The sequence below is a fragment of the Schistocerca americana genome, chromosome 5 (genome assembly GCF_021461395.2).
Source record: "Schistocerca americana isolate TAMUIC-IGC-003095 chromosome 5, iqSchAmer2.1, whole genome shotgun sequence".
In the NCBI taxonomy this organism is placed as follows: Eukaryota; Metazoa; Arthropoda; class Insecta; order Orthoptera; family Acrididae; genus Schistocerca; species Schistocerca americana.
Window position 1 is genome coordinate 165,785,584 of NC_060123.1, and position 14,266 is coordinate 165,799,849.

Genomic DNA, 14,266 nt, shown 5'->3' on the forward strand with positions numbered 1-14,266 from the left:
TTCAGCCGAGACCGTAATTATTCTGTAGTCAGAATTTATTCAGCTAGTAATTTATTCGCTGTTATTAATCTACTCTAAATCATTAACATGTTGTTGTTGTGGTCTTCAGCCCTGAGACTGGTTTGATGCAGCTCTCCATGCTAATCAATCCTGTGCAAGCTCCTTCATCTCACAGTACCTACTCCAACCTACATCCATCTGAATCTGCTTAGTGTATTGATCTCTTGGTCTCCCTCTACGATTTTTACCCTCCACGCTGCCCTCCAATGCTAAATTTGTGATCCCTTGAAGCCTCAGGACATGTCCTACCAACCGATCCCTTCTTCTAATCAAGTTGTGCCCCAAACTTCTCTTCTCCCCAATCCTATTCAATACCTCCTCATTAGTTACCTGATCTACACATCTATTCTTGAACATTCTTCTTTAGCACCACATTTCGAAAGCTTCTATTCTCTTCTTGTCAAAACTATATGTTGTCCATGTTTCACATCCATACGTAGCTACACTCCTTACTAATACTTTCAGAAACGACTTCCTGACACTTAAATCTATAGCCGTTGTTAACATATTTCTCTTCTTCAGAAACGCTTACCTTGCCATTGCCAGTCTACATTTTATTCCCTCTCTACTTCGACCATCATCAGTTATTTTGCTCGACAAATAGGAAAACTCCTTTAGTACTTTAAGTGACTCATTTCCTAATCTAATTCCCTCAGCATCACCCGAATTAATTCGACTACATTCCTTTATCCTCGTTTTACTTTTGTTGATGTTCGTCTTATATCCTCCTTTCAAGACACTGTCCATTCCGTTCAACTGCTCTTCCAAGTCCTTTGCTGTCTCTGACAGAATTACAATGTCATCGGCGAACCTCACAGTTTTTATTTCTTCTCCCTGGATTTTAATACCTACTCCAAATTTTTCTTTTGTTTCCTTTACTGCTTGCTCAATATACAGATTGAATAACATCAGGGAGAGGTTACAACCTTGTCTCACTCCCTTCCCTACCACTACTTCCATTTCGTACCCCTCGACTCTTATAACTGCCTCCTGGTTTCTGTAGAAATTGTAAATAGCCATTCGCTCCCTGTATTTTACTCCTGCCACCTTTAGAATTTGAAAGAGAGTATTGCAGTCAACATTGTCAATAGCTTTCTCTAAGTCTACAAATGCTAGAACCGTAGGTTTGCCTTTCCTTAATCTTTCTTCTAAGATAAGTCGTACGGTCAGTATTGCCTCACGTGTTCCAAAATTTCTACCGAATCCAAACTGATCTTCACCGAAGTCGGCTTCTACCAGTATCTCCATTCGTCTGTAAGTAATTCACGTTAGTATTTTGCAGCTGGGGCCTATTGAACTGATAGTTCGGTAATTTTCACATCTGTCAACACCTACTTTCTTTGTGATTGGAATTACTATATTCTTTTTGAAATCTGAGGGTATTTCTTCTCTGTCGTAGATCTTGCTCACCAGATGGTAGAGTTTTGTCAGGACTGGCCCTCCCAAGGCTGTCAGTAGTTCTAATGGAATGTTGTCTACTCCCAGGGCCTTGTTTCGACTCAGGTCTTTCAGTGCTCTATCAAACCCTTCACACAGTATCATATCTCCCATTTCATCTTCATCTACATCCTCTTCCATTTCTGTAACATTGCCCTCAAGTACAGACCCTCCACATACTCCTTCCACCTTTCTGCTTTCCCCTCTTTGCTTAGGACTGGTTTTCCATCTGAGCTCTTGATATTCATACAAGTGGCTCTCATTTCTCCAAAGGTCTCTTTAATTTTCCTGTAGGCTGTATCTATCTTCCCCTAGTGAGATAAGCCTCTACATCCTTACATTTGTCCTCTAGCCATGCCTGCTTAGCCATTTTGCACTTCCTGTCGATCTCATTTTTGAGACGTTTGTATTTCTTTTTCGTGCTTCATTTACTGCATTTTTATATTCTCTCCTTTCATCACTTAAATTCAATATTTCTTCTGTTGCCCAAGGATTTCTACTAGCCCTCGTCTTTTTACCTACTGGATCCTCCGCTGCCTCCACTACTTCATCCCTCGTCTTCTACTGTATTTCTTTCCACCATTCCTGTCAATTGTTCCCTTATGCTGTCCCTGAAACTCTGTACTACCTCTGGTTTAATCAGTTTATCCATGTCCCATCTCCTTAAATTCCCACCTTTTTGGAATTTCTTCAGTTTTAATCTACAGTTCATAACCAATAGATTGTGGTCAGAGTCCACATCTGCCCCTGGAAATGTCCTAAAATTGTATAATCTATCTGATACCTTTTAGTATCTCCAGGATTGTTCCATGTACACACCCTTCTTATATGGTTCTTGAACCAAGTGTTAGCTATAATTAAGTTATGGTCTGCGCAAAATTCTACCAGGCGGCTTCCTCTTTCGTTTCTTAGCCCCAATCCATATTCACCTACTATGTTTCCTTCTCTCCCTTTTCCTACAGTCGAATGCCAGTCACCCATCACTATTAAATTTTCGTCTCTCTTCACTACCTGAATAATTTCTCTTATCTCATCATACATTTCTTCAATTTCTTCGTCATCTGAAGAGTTAGTTGGCACATAAACTTGTACTACTGTAGTAGGCAAGGGCTTCTTATCTATCTTGGCCACTATATTAAGTTCACAATGCTATGATTAACATATCACTTTTACATGAAGATGGTATCTATTCTTTTGGACATGTCTGATAGAACAGATGCTGTTGCGGACCGTCGATGGTCAAGCACAAAGTACCAGATGGCCAAGTTGAAGCCGGAACCCAAAACGCCGTATTTTGTCAGGAGGCTGAGCAAGTTCAATAATGTCGAGGGGCAGTGCAGAGTGATATAGTCGTCTTCGGTAGCATTTCCTTATTTACATAATTTACAGTACTTTTGATGGGCGCAGTGTAGTGTCAGTGTACCACCCGCAGCACTGTTCTGCGAGTCCAGCCAGCTCAGCAACTCCTCGTATGCCGACGCCACTGCTCCATCATCAAGGCCGCTCAACTGGTAGCTGGCTGCGCTCTGCCCGGTGGCCTCCCACCAAGGCGTCGCGTCTGTCGCCGCGTGGCTGCCCGGGATTCTATGGAGTGTTCCAGTCCCTGGTCCCTGCCACCCTCTGCCCCGTTTGGCCTGCTCTGTCCATCCATGGACTGGTCACCCGTGGCCCTCGGGCTGCCGCTGCTCCCAGGACAGGACCGGTCTCTAACCCACGTCCTCTTGGATGCCATGCCACAACTTGCCGCCAGTAGTACTTGCCGGATGGCACCACCTGCCGCCGTCTCTATCGCCATTTCAGCACTGCTGCACCTCCTGCAGCTCTCAGACCCCGGTACGCCAGGTGGAAAGCGAACATGGCCTGTCCTGGACCCGCTGCAGACCTCTGTCACTGCCCTCCTTCAGGCAGACAGTGCAATCTCCAAGTAACCGGCTGCCGTTCCATGCCGCCCCATTGTTGTGTCCCCGGAGGGGGAGTACAGCCTGAACAGGTACACAGAACAATTACAACATCGCTGCCAGATTGGCCCCTGTAAGCATATACCAGCACAGGTCCGACCCAACTCTCGACTGACCTGCCGCACTCCCCTCAAGCTAAAAGTGCCTGACTATTTATACTCCTATTCCCCTCTCTTCTGACATAGTGTCAGAGAGAGACAGAAACTATAGGAGAAGTATATTCCCATATGACAGCTACTTACATATGGCCACTCCAGGCTCTGGCCTACTGCCTCGCCACATAATTCGCAATGACTTAAAGCAACGCTGCAGTTCCCTGCCTTGCTGTTGCTTCACTCCAAACAAATCATATGTGCAATACGCTGCTGCAGCTCCGCGCCATGTTTACCCTGTCTGGCCTACTCGCTGCCAACTATTACTACACAACACACTGCCAGCGGACCCAGACTTCATCGGCCAACCGCACCTTTCCAAAATTTTAACAAAATTCCCCTTTCCTATGACTAAGACTAACACTAGAGCAGCGATACCATTGGTGATCTTTCAGCTCTCGAAGAATGAAATTACAATTACATCCAGACCCTTATCTGCTTACAGTCGTTGATAAATATCAGTAGGGACAGTTCTACAGTGAGGATGCACTCACATTGCCCAAACTCTTATTTAAATCGGTAGACTGACTGCCGCAAGTAATATATATAGTGGGCAGGAGCACTACAAAAATGGTTGAAATGGCTCTGAGCACTATGGGACTCAACTTCTGAGGTCATTGGTCCCCTAGAACTTAGAACTAGTTAAACCTAACTAACCTAAGGACATCACACACATCCATGCCTTTGGCAGTATTCGAACCTGCGACCGTAGCGGACTCGCGGTTCCAGACTGCAGCGCCTATAACCGCACGGCCACTTCGGCCGGCGGAGCACTTTAAATGTAGTGTGTGGACAGTAAGTTGGAAGTGTTGGTCTCACGGGGAGCGTGCCAGAGATAAGCCCCTGTAGTCGTAGTATCCTCTGTGTGCTCAATAGCTGAGATGGATAGAGCGTCTGCCATGCAAGCAGGAAATCGCGGGATCGAGTCCCGGTCGGAGCACACACTTCCAACTATCGCCGTTGATATATATCAACGCCTGTAAGCAGCTAAAGGTCTTTTATGTTTCGATTATCGCTGTACTTAGCGAAATCTCGCACGATAACCACCAGAATATGACTGCCTGTATTCTTTCTTTAAACACTTTTCTTCAGCATTGATGCCTTGGTTCCATTAATTGCTGGACTTTAGGAACACATGTCACAAAACCATTCATACACTGGAGATTGTATACATGTTGCACTGCGTACATAGGATTCCAATTCAGATTGAAATTAAAAGTTTGTTTGGTGAGCAAAGAGCCCACAGGTAAATGAACACGAAATTTTTCACTGCCATAATTTGTAAGTTATACTACACAGACGGATCTGGAAGTATTAAGTGTGTATTAAATAACTAAACATTTTTCCATTCGTAGTTGATATCCGTTATCAGCACCTGTATTAGGAGTCACTGCAGAAACAAAAAACCCCGTATATTAGTTGTTCCAGGGAAGCAAATAGTTTGTAAATCTCATCTTTACGTAATTTTTGCATGTGTGAAAAGCATGCAGCGTCAGTTTTGGGGGTTACTGGCTGGAGGCTCGCATGGAAGAACAATTGTTCGCATCGCATCCTAAACAAACGTTACTGGTGACAAATCAAGGTATCAGGCAGAGCGTATGTTTCTCAAGACAATTCTACCTTGAATATCAATCTGAGGACTTGCACTATATTGCTGGAATATGCCATTTGGCACCATGGTCACTTACGTTGTTTTTTTTTTCCTATCCAACAACTCCTCTGATCAAAATTACAGAAGTCGGATACGTAAGGGTACCGAGAATAGCTGCTGCCTATGGACATCCATCAAGGCGTCTACGGACACATTGGCACCAGAAACATCAGCGAGATTCATCGCTAAACAGCACAGAGAGCCACTGGAAGTCCCACATGACTGTGGGAATACTGCGTGCAAGTCGTTGCTGTCTGTGGTATGACGTCGGTTGTAAACGACACATAGCAACTCCAGACCTGTACCCAGCTTCTAGTAATCGTTAGCAGAGGTTTGTGGCGACCCATCTACCTATGACCTCTACATGGATTTCGGATGTTATCGTTGATCATTTCATCGAGTCTAATCGACCAATCTACCAATCCTTTCGTGCTATAAGGCTGATTAAATGACCTGTGCTTATTTTTCTTGCCCCACAGCTAGCCTGGGTCGTCCCTCATTTTAATCAACTGTGTGCACAATCTGTGGGTTTGATAATGTCATGCCACTCATACCAATTATTTGACTCTTCTGTTAGCCTGGAAGTTGACAACTGTGTGCATTTACTCGTTTTCTGGGATTCCACCTGAAAATTTCTTGTAAAATTAGACACATTCTACTGTCATTTAGTATACCCATTATTTTTCAACTATGGGTTTGGGTCACATCGCGTCAGAATGAAACCTTTGTCAACATAGCCCATAAACAAGGAAGCGCTATTACATTCATTTAGTAACGTTCGGCCAAATGTGTTCATAAAGTAATACATTCACAGCAGTCGGTGTATCTCAAGTAAAAATTATGTAGGTTAGTAGAGACTAAAAAATATTTTTAAATATTGGAACATTTTTATCACCTGGTATTTTCCTGGACGAACTTGGTTCTACGTTTCGAGTTTCATAGCCCATTTTAGTATTTACCACTGCTTCCCCTTCGAGTGTACCTAAACGTTGTGCGGCAGCGTCTGCGACGGTTGACGGTTTCGGTGGTCCTAGTAATCGGTCTATTCCCTTGACGTGTTTGCTGAAGTAAATGCCAGTGCGTGTTAGGGTGACGAAACAAATGTTGTAAAGTTCCATTGCCTTCATCCGAAGCGAGCGTGGGAACAAGTAGTGCTCGGTGACAATGTATACTGGAATCCTTATCCTATTAACTCATTGAACATTTACAGCTGAAAGATTTAATATCGATTTCTATAAATTGGCCTGTAACTAAAAACTGCGGCACCCAGCCATTGATGTGGCTCATCGTACACCACACCATATTATTCTAGGCAGCTTTATTCAAATATTTGAGAAGTTCACAAATGAGTGGCAGTTTGTGGGTCCGACAGAGAGGAGGTCCCTCCGTTCGGCATGTGCTGCTCGCTGCATTTTGACAGAAGTGGCAAGCCATTAGCAGCACTGTTGCCTTCTATTTATTTCATGCTGTCCTAGGATCGATGCTCAACCATGCCATCAACACAAAGCGGTAATTCTACTGTCGGCGATTTTCCTTGCGTGGTACATGCTTGAAACGGTCGCATGTCACCTTCCAGACTTTCGCACTGTATCAGAGCATTTTCTCTTAAATAAAGAAGTCATTCTCCTGGTTATGTTGTCGTTCTACTTTAAAAGGAACACTTCATTTCATGAACCGAATTTGCCCCACTGAGCATTATCAGGTAATTGCCTCAGACGTGAAGCCTACACGTACAATGACGTAAAAAACTTAACCATTTGGCGTATTTATTCACTGTGCCTGGGAAAATAACATATTAAAGTACATTAACGTAACTATTAAAGTTAAAACACGCATGACTTGGTCAACATCTTAAAATCCTATAGCCCAAGTCAGTAAGCCTAACAGTATCACGTAATACCAGTTTTAGACTGGTTCGTCAAAAGTTCTTATTTGAACACCATACATTTCTCTGCTTTAGTCTTTAGGGGATTGTTTAGTAAGTCTGGTAAACATTCATCAGTGATGGTACATTTTACCTAATGGCAAGGTTACTGGTGAGCGTGTTTCTCTTAGTGACTAAGAAGGAAGTTACACCCACCTGAATCATGAAGTGAAGTTTTGTCAAGTATCTGAAGTGATCATAATTGCAGTTGGAGCTGAGTATTGAAAAACGTTCTTTCTGGTATAAAAAATTTCCTTTCGTAATATTCCTGAAAATATCGAAAGCTATAGTGAGTGATATTTCGTGCGAATCCCTAACCATAGCTAGAGACCATTTATCTTAGGACTGATTAGGACTGCTGAGTGTGAACGTGGCTATTGTACTACTAGTGACCGAAAGAACTCCGTTTGCTCAACTGATATTTTAAGGTTACAAGCGGTGTGTCTGATACACAATCTGATCAAAACGTAGGAAGAGTAAATGAGCGACATCTTGCGGGGAAGTGTCGTAGGCCAGACACGCGGATGAGTGCTGACACACATTTTGTGGGGCCGCAGAAATCCGATCAAGGATGTAATGAAGGTCCTGAAATCAGCAAGTTGAAGCCGCCTACATTTCCTCAAGGCTGAAATAGCTATAACTGAGGCATCACGTGGTTATCAACGCTGAGTAGAAAATCGACATTGTGTTTCAGAAACTAAATTATACGTTAGTTAGTAGATGTTTGGATTATGCTGATTCCGAAACTATTCTTCAATTAATAAAACGCCACTACAGTTGCTAAATTACAACTTAGTGAGTCCACAGACGATAGATTTCGGCCGTTACAATAGGAAACTTTCAAGTGTATCTAAAAGTTGCGCTCCAGAGAAATAGTGTCACATTGCTTCCATAACTCTCCGAGACAATTGATTGTGCACTAATTTTAAGGCCGAAACCTGTCGTGGGTGGACTTATTACAGTTCCGATTAAGCAAATGGGTCGGTTTTTTATTAAATTATACATACAGTCAACAAATTATATATAATCAACAAAATCATGGGCTCACGTGTTGGACGCCTACAGGAAATCTGACGACAGCACTAAAATCGCAATAAAGAGACGAGGCCAATAAAATTACTACTAAGTTGGCAAATAAATATTAAAAATCAATTAAAAGTTGTCTATGGAGTTGTTTATATCACTGTAACGGAACTTACTAAGCGCTGGAACTGTGCACAGCACACTATCTGCTAGCGCTTGAACTCAGCTATAAATGAGGATGTGTGGTGCAGTGTAGGACATTGTAGTTCATTATTCCAGAATGAGATTTTCACTCTGCAGCGGAGTGTGCGCTGATATGAAACTTCCTGGCAGATTAAAACTGTGTGCCCGACCGAGACTCGAACTCGGGACCTTTGCCTTTCGCGGGCAAGTGCACTACCAGCTGAGCTACCGAAGCACGACTCACGTCCGGTACTCACAGTTTTACTTCTGCCAGTACCTCGTCTCCTATCTTCCAAACTTTACAGAAGCTCTCCTGCGAAACATGCAGAACTAGCACTCCTGAAAGAAAGGATATTGCGGAGACATGGCTTAGCCACAGCCTGGGGGATGTTTCCAGAATGAGATTTTCACTCTGCAGCGGAGTGTGCGCTGATATGAAACTTCCTGGCAGATTAAAACTGTGTGCCCGACCGAGACTCGAACTCGGGACCTTTGCCTTTCGCGGGCAAGTGCACTACCAGCTGAGCTACCGAAGCACGACTCACGCCCGGTACACACAGCTTTACTTCTGCCAGTACCTCGTCTCCTATCTTCCAAACTTTACAGAAGCTCTCCTGCGAAACATGCAGAACTAGCACTCTTCTGTAAAGTTTGGAAGATAGGAGACGAGGTACTGGCAGAAGTAAAACTGTGAGTACCGGACGTGAGTCGTGCTTCGGTAGCTCAGCTGGTAGTGCACTTGCCCGCGAAAGGCAAAGGTCCCGAGTTCGAGTCTCGGTCGGGCACATAGTTCATTATTATTTATGCTGAATAAATTTTGTCCGAGTCCCTAAACAACGAGTTCCCGTCATTTGTACTACATTTAATAGCAGCACTAAAGATTTTTAGGAAAGTGAGTTGATTAGAACGGCACTGCAGTCACTGATGAATGAATATGTAAACTTGACTCCATTTGTAGCCCGAAGTAGTTATCTAATACATTATTTCATCTGCACAAGAGCTGACATTACTAAAGTAGTATCAGGCGACAAGGGTGAGGAAGGAATAAGGAGAAGCGGAATTTTGATGTTCGCAGATGGGTGGGTGAGAATGTCGACTAGACTTGAACCCTAGAGCGCCGCATATGTTTAAGTGCGTCCAGTGCAAAGAACATTTCGATGTGAACTTATCCGGGACTTAGTAATTTCTCAGTTTACAAGTTTGTAATTAAGAGGTTTTTAAACAGTTAAGGTCAGTGTCGTTAACACTGGACCTTATCGTGATGAACTGAAAGTTTCGCAGAGAACTGGTTCAATTTTTTGAGCATTAGGAGCTTATGAGGTCTGGTTGTTTCCCTTTTCGTATAAGTATATTTATTCATTAATTACTTAGGCAGCAAATATTGTGGACATACATTACAATGAAATGATTACACCTAGCTGCATACGGGAGTAGATATAAGTCAACGATGACAGTGGAAAATGTGTTCCCCGACCGTGACTCCTACCCGGGATCTCCTGCTTACATGGCAGACTCTCTCTCCATCTGAGCCACGGAGGACACAGAAGTTAGTGCGACAGCAGATACTTATCTCTGGCACACTTCTCATAAGACTTACATTCCCAATCTATCGTCCCGCACTATATTCATAGTGCCCCTGCCCATTATACTCATTACCCGCGGCGTTTTGCGATTCCCGTGAGAGTTAAGGCACTGTCTGTTCATCCGCACAGAAGAAGATGGTCAAATGGCCCGTGAACCTTAACTATATGTGTATGAAGAAGGTATCAGCTCTTTCAGACATACCATTTTCTTATATATATTGTGGACATAGTTAAAAAATTATTTATAGCACCCAGTGAAAAAGAATTTGGTGGATCATGGAGGTGCAGAGGAGGAAGACGATAGTTGGTTTACTGGTGCAATCACAATTAGAAAAGAAACAGTTGAAAAGATATACCTGAGCTCGCACTGAAGATAACACTGTAGGAATGAAAAATGCACCATTATCAGATTAAGGTTCTAATTTTTTGGAATATCTGAATTATTTGGTCAACAAATTAGATGTAAAAATTACCAACAACTGGTATGAAAATTTAAACAGCAGCTGGGTCATGTGGTTAGCCAGTCAAGGAAATAGGTTGATTGGATGTTGAAAGCAGTTATCATCATTTTAATTTTAGTTGTTTGTAATTCCAAGTGTGGCAATGATCATTATATTTTGGATGATATGATTATATCGTTTCGGTATAGGATATTACCGTAGGATTTTATGCTGGCGTGTACAAGAAGGGGTTTGGTTTAAAGGAGAAGTGAAAGGCAGAAATACGAAAACATCTTTGCATGTGGAATAGAAAAATGAGTTTATTTGTGCTGTAATGTCGAAAGTGCATATACATTTGTCTTGGTTATACGCAGTTGTAAGCATATTGTGTGCGATTTGTTTTTGAGAATATAAGTGTGAAGGATGATACTTTCTTACTGATACACACTAGACTCTTTGCAGAGCATTGGTCTGTTTTGTCAGAAAAATTAGTGTATTTGTTCTGCAATATCTAATGTGCATATATATTTGTCTTGGTTATACGCAGTTGTAAGGATTTTGTGTGCGATTTGTGTTTCAGAATATATGTGTGGAAAATGATACTTTCTTACTGATAGGCACTACACTCTTTGCCGAGCATTGGTCTGTTTTGTCAGTAGCCTCCTTTCTTCTCTGTTCTTTGTTTTCATTCTCCAAGCGCTGACTGCCATTGCTTTGTGGTCTTCTTCTGTATGTCCGAGACCACTTTCCAGGGGTTTTCTGTTCTCCTTCTTGGCACTGGTTTTCTTCTACACATTTTCTTTACACTCTGAATCCATGGAAATCTCAGTACGTGAGCAGCACATCTTGTTTCATCCTTACTTGATTTTCACTGCATTATTCATTTGTTCTAAAAGTTGTCTCAAGTACTGCGTTTGTCCATATTCCTAAGTCCCAGGACATCTACAGAAAATTTAATGAAAATTCAATGACAGCATGGAAAACGCAAGAAAGAGACGACTTCAGTGTAATTATCACTATATGTCAACATATTCATCATTTTTTCTGTTTTCTGCCGTTTCTGAGTCGCTTCTAATTCGTGGAGGTGTGGTCCTTATTTCGACTAAATGAAAAGCAGATTTTTTTCCTTTTCTCGTATGGTTTTCACTTCTTTTATTTATGAAGCATCTTCAGTAGCCAGAAATACATGTTTGTTCTCGTATAATGAACGCATTATGTAGTAGTTATATATGTGTTACTATGTTGCATTTGAAACATTAGTCATACTATTTAAATACCACGGAGCAGGTATACACCAGTTCGAATGTCCGGAACGTTACTCAGTGTATTTGGGAATGACAGGCATGAATTTCGAAACTAGATATGAAGATCATATAAGAAGCTGGATGTATTAAGATAGTTATACTACCTTTGCTCAACACGTGACAAATTGTGAACATGAGTCATCCAACACGGAACAGGACATCAAAATGAGTATAGAAATACTTTCGTATACAAAGAGGCCGTGCAATGAAAACAAAAGCAATCAATACAAGCATAACTTGCTGCTAATGTTAGCCAGTATACAATAACAAACAGAAATATAAAACATAACCAGAATAAGTGATTAATTACTTCTCTCCCCTTTCACTTTCTCTCTCTCTCTCTCTCTCTCTCTCTCTCTCTCTCCCCTCCTTACGCACACACACACACACACACACACACACACACACACACACAAACACGCACGCACGCGCACACACACACACACACACACACACACACATACTCACGTACACACTATCACAAACATGAAATTAAGAAATCTTAAACAATACGTACGCAACAAATGCAAAACACGAAAGATAAACACATCATCGACAGTTGGTACACTACAAACTGTAAACACGCACACGTTCAACACACAGTGAATCGAGCAGTTGAGGTTTTTTAATAAATGTGAGTGAAGAGAAACCCGAAAATAAGCTACCTGGATTACGGGGACAGAGTAAACAGATCTCCAGGACCATACAAGTGGACTAGCAGCATTGTAAATCTTAAATAACACCTGACTAACACTTAAATTCACGAAATTGGTGCTGCAAGAGTAGTTTATAGTCATAAAAACAAGGAATTAACATAAAAACGTAACACAATAACAGGCTTGTAACTGCTTTAATGGTTTTGTAATATGATGTAAACAGACGTGTATTACAGACCACTAAAGGTACTTCAAAAATAACAGAAGCGAAACGCGTATGCAGAAACAAACTGGTTTTCATGTAGTTGTAAAAACGGAACGTATCTCCATGAATTAAGATATACGTTGTAAGTAGGTCAGTTGATTAGCAGGGCAACCGCAGGGTCGTGAAGCATAAGGAAATGTGAACTTGTTTAGGTTCTTGCAGTTACGATTTTTAGCATAATGATCTCAGCTATGTATAAAATTAATCTATGTAATCAAGGAATGCAAATGAACAGTAATTTTACATCTTATTTATTGAAAATGGAATATGTGAAATTTCTGTAAATACATTCCTATGGCTGTGTATACGTCAAGAGGTGGCATGACAACAGAAGTACAGTAGTTGACGAGGGAGCAAGCGGTGGTTGTGCAGTGGTCTTTTGACGTTCGTTGCTGGTTGGGTAAGGCTTTTGGCAGGAAATTAAGGGGCCAGAGCGCTGCACCTTTTCAAATTTATTCGATGTGCTGAATATTTTGACGAGCACGTTTTTAGTAGAGTGATTTCTCAGTACACAAGTTTGCAATGTAAAGACTTAGCTGGAAGTGACATCTTTGGTATCGTGAAATGAGCATTGCATACCGACTGGATTGCATTTGTTGAGCAATAAGTAATTTATCGAATAGAATTGTATTTATTGCACTGGACTATATTAGTCATTGTCTGCAAATGCTTTGCCTGCTTTGCTGGAGGGTATTTGCATTTATAGCAATGCATATGATATTAGCCATTGGAAGGCCACCATTCAAAGTAAACGTATGTCTTCCATGGATAAACTGATGGTGAAATCTGGTAGTGTAGTTAACTCACATTAACATCGTGGAGGGCTGTAATTTTTGTTTCTCTCTTCACCTAATGATAAATTTATTCATGTGCTTTAAATATCATTTACTGAAAGTCTCCTTAACATCCCAGGTACGATGTAGTGTTCTCGTAGGGCACAAGGCCACAATTCACAACCGAACACTTATGTAAGGATGTGAGTAGCTATATTTAATCACGATGGTGAATTCCCCCACCAGTTGATTGGTAGTAGCAAAATTGTTTCTGTTGCAAAATCGTTTGTACATCAGGTTAGCAACTAGGCACTAACTCCCTGTACGTTGCAAGATCACAATAAAAATCTCTGTCAAAATCCGTCACATGCTAATGCAGGGCCATGGAGTGAATATTACAAAGCTGAGATTGTAGACGTCTCATCTGAATGAGAAAATCGACGCTGTATGGTGTAATGTGAATGAAAGTGAACTGTGTCGCTGCAGACTCCTAATGAAATCTAAATCCCGAAGAATGATTGACTGAAGTGTTTGCCAGCGCTTAGATGTATTTGTTAGGTACTTTTGTGTGGATTCCGAAATATGGATGCAACTTCCACTCAGCACTGTCCAAAACACTTGAAATAGCAGGTAGAGCAGCAAATTGAAAGTGCACTAAACAGAAGCGTTATAGATGATTAAGGGACTTTGCTTGCAAAAATATATGTTTCACACACATTTGCACTATATTTATAGTTCTCCTTTACTTTTCATTATTAGTAACGAAATTTTTTTTATATGTGTAGCTGGTACCTGCTAGTATATGAAGATAGTATCTTACTCAGAAATATAGGAACTGTTTTGTAGAATTCAATGCA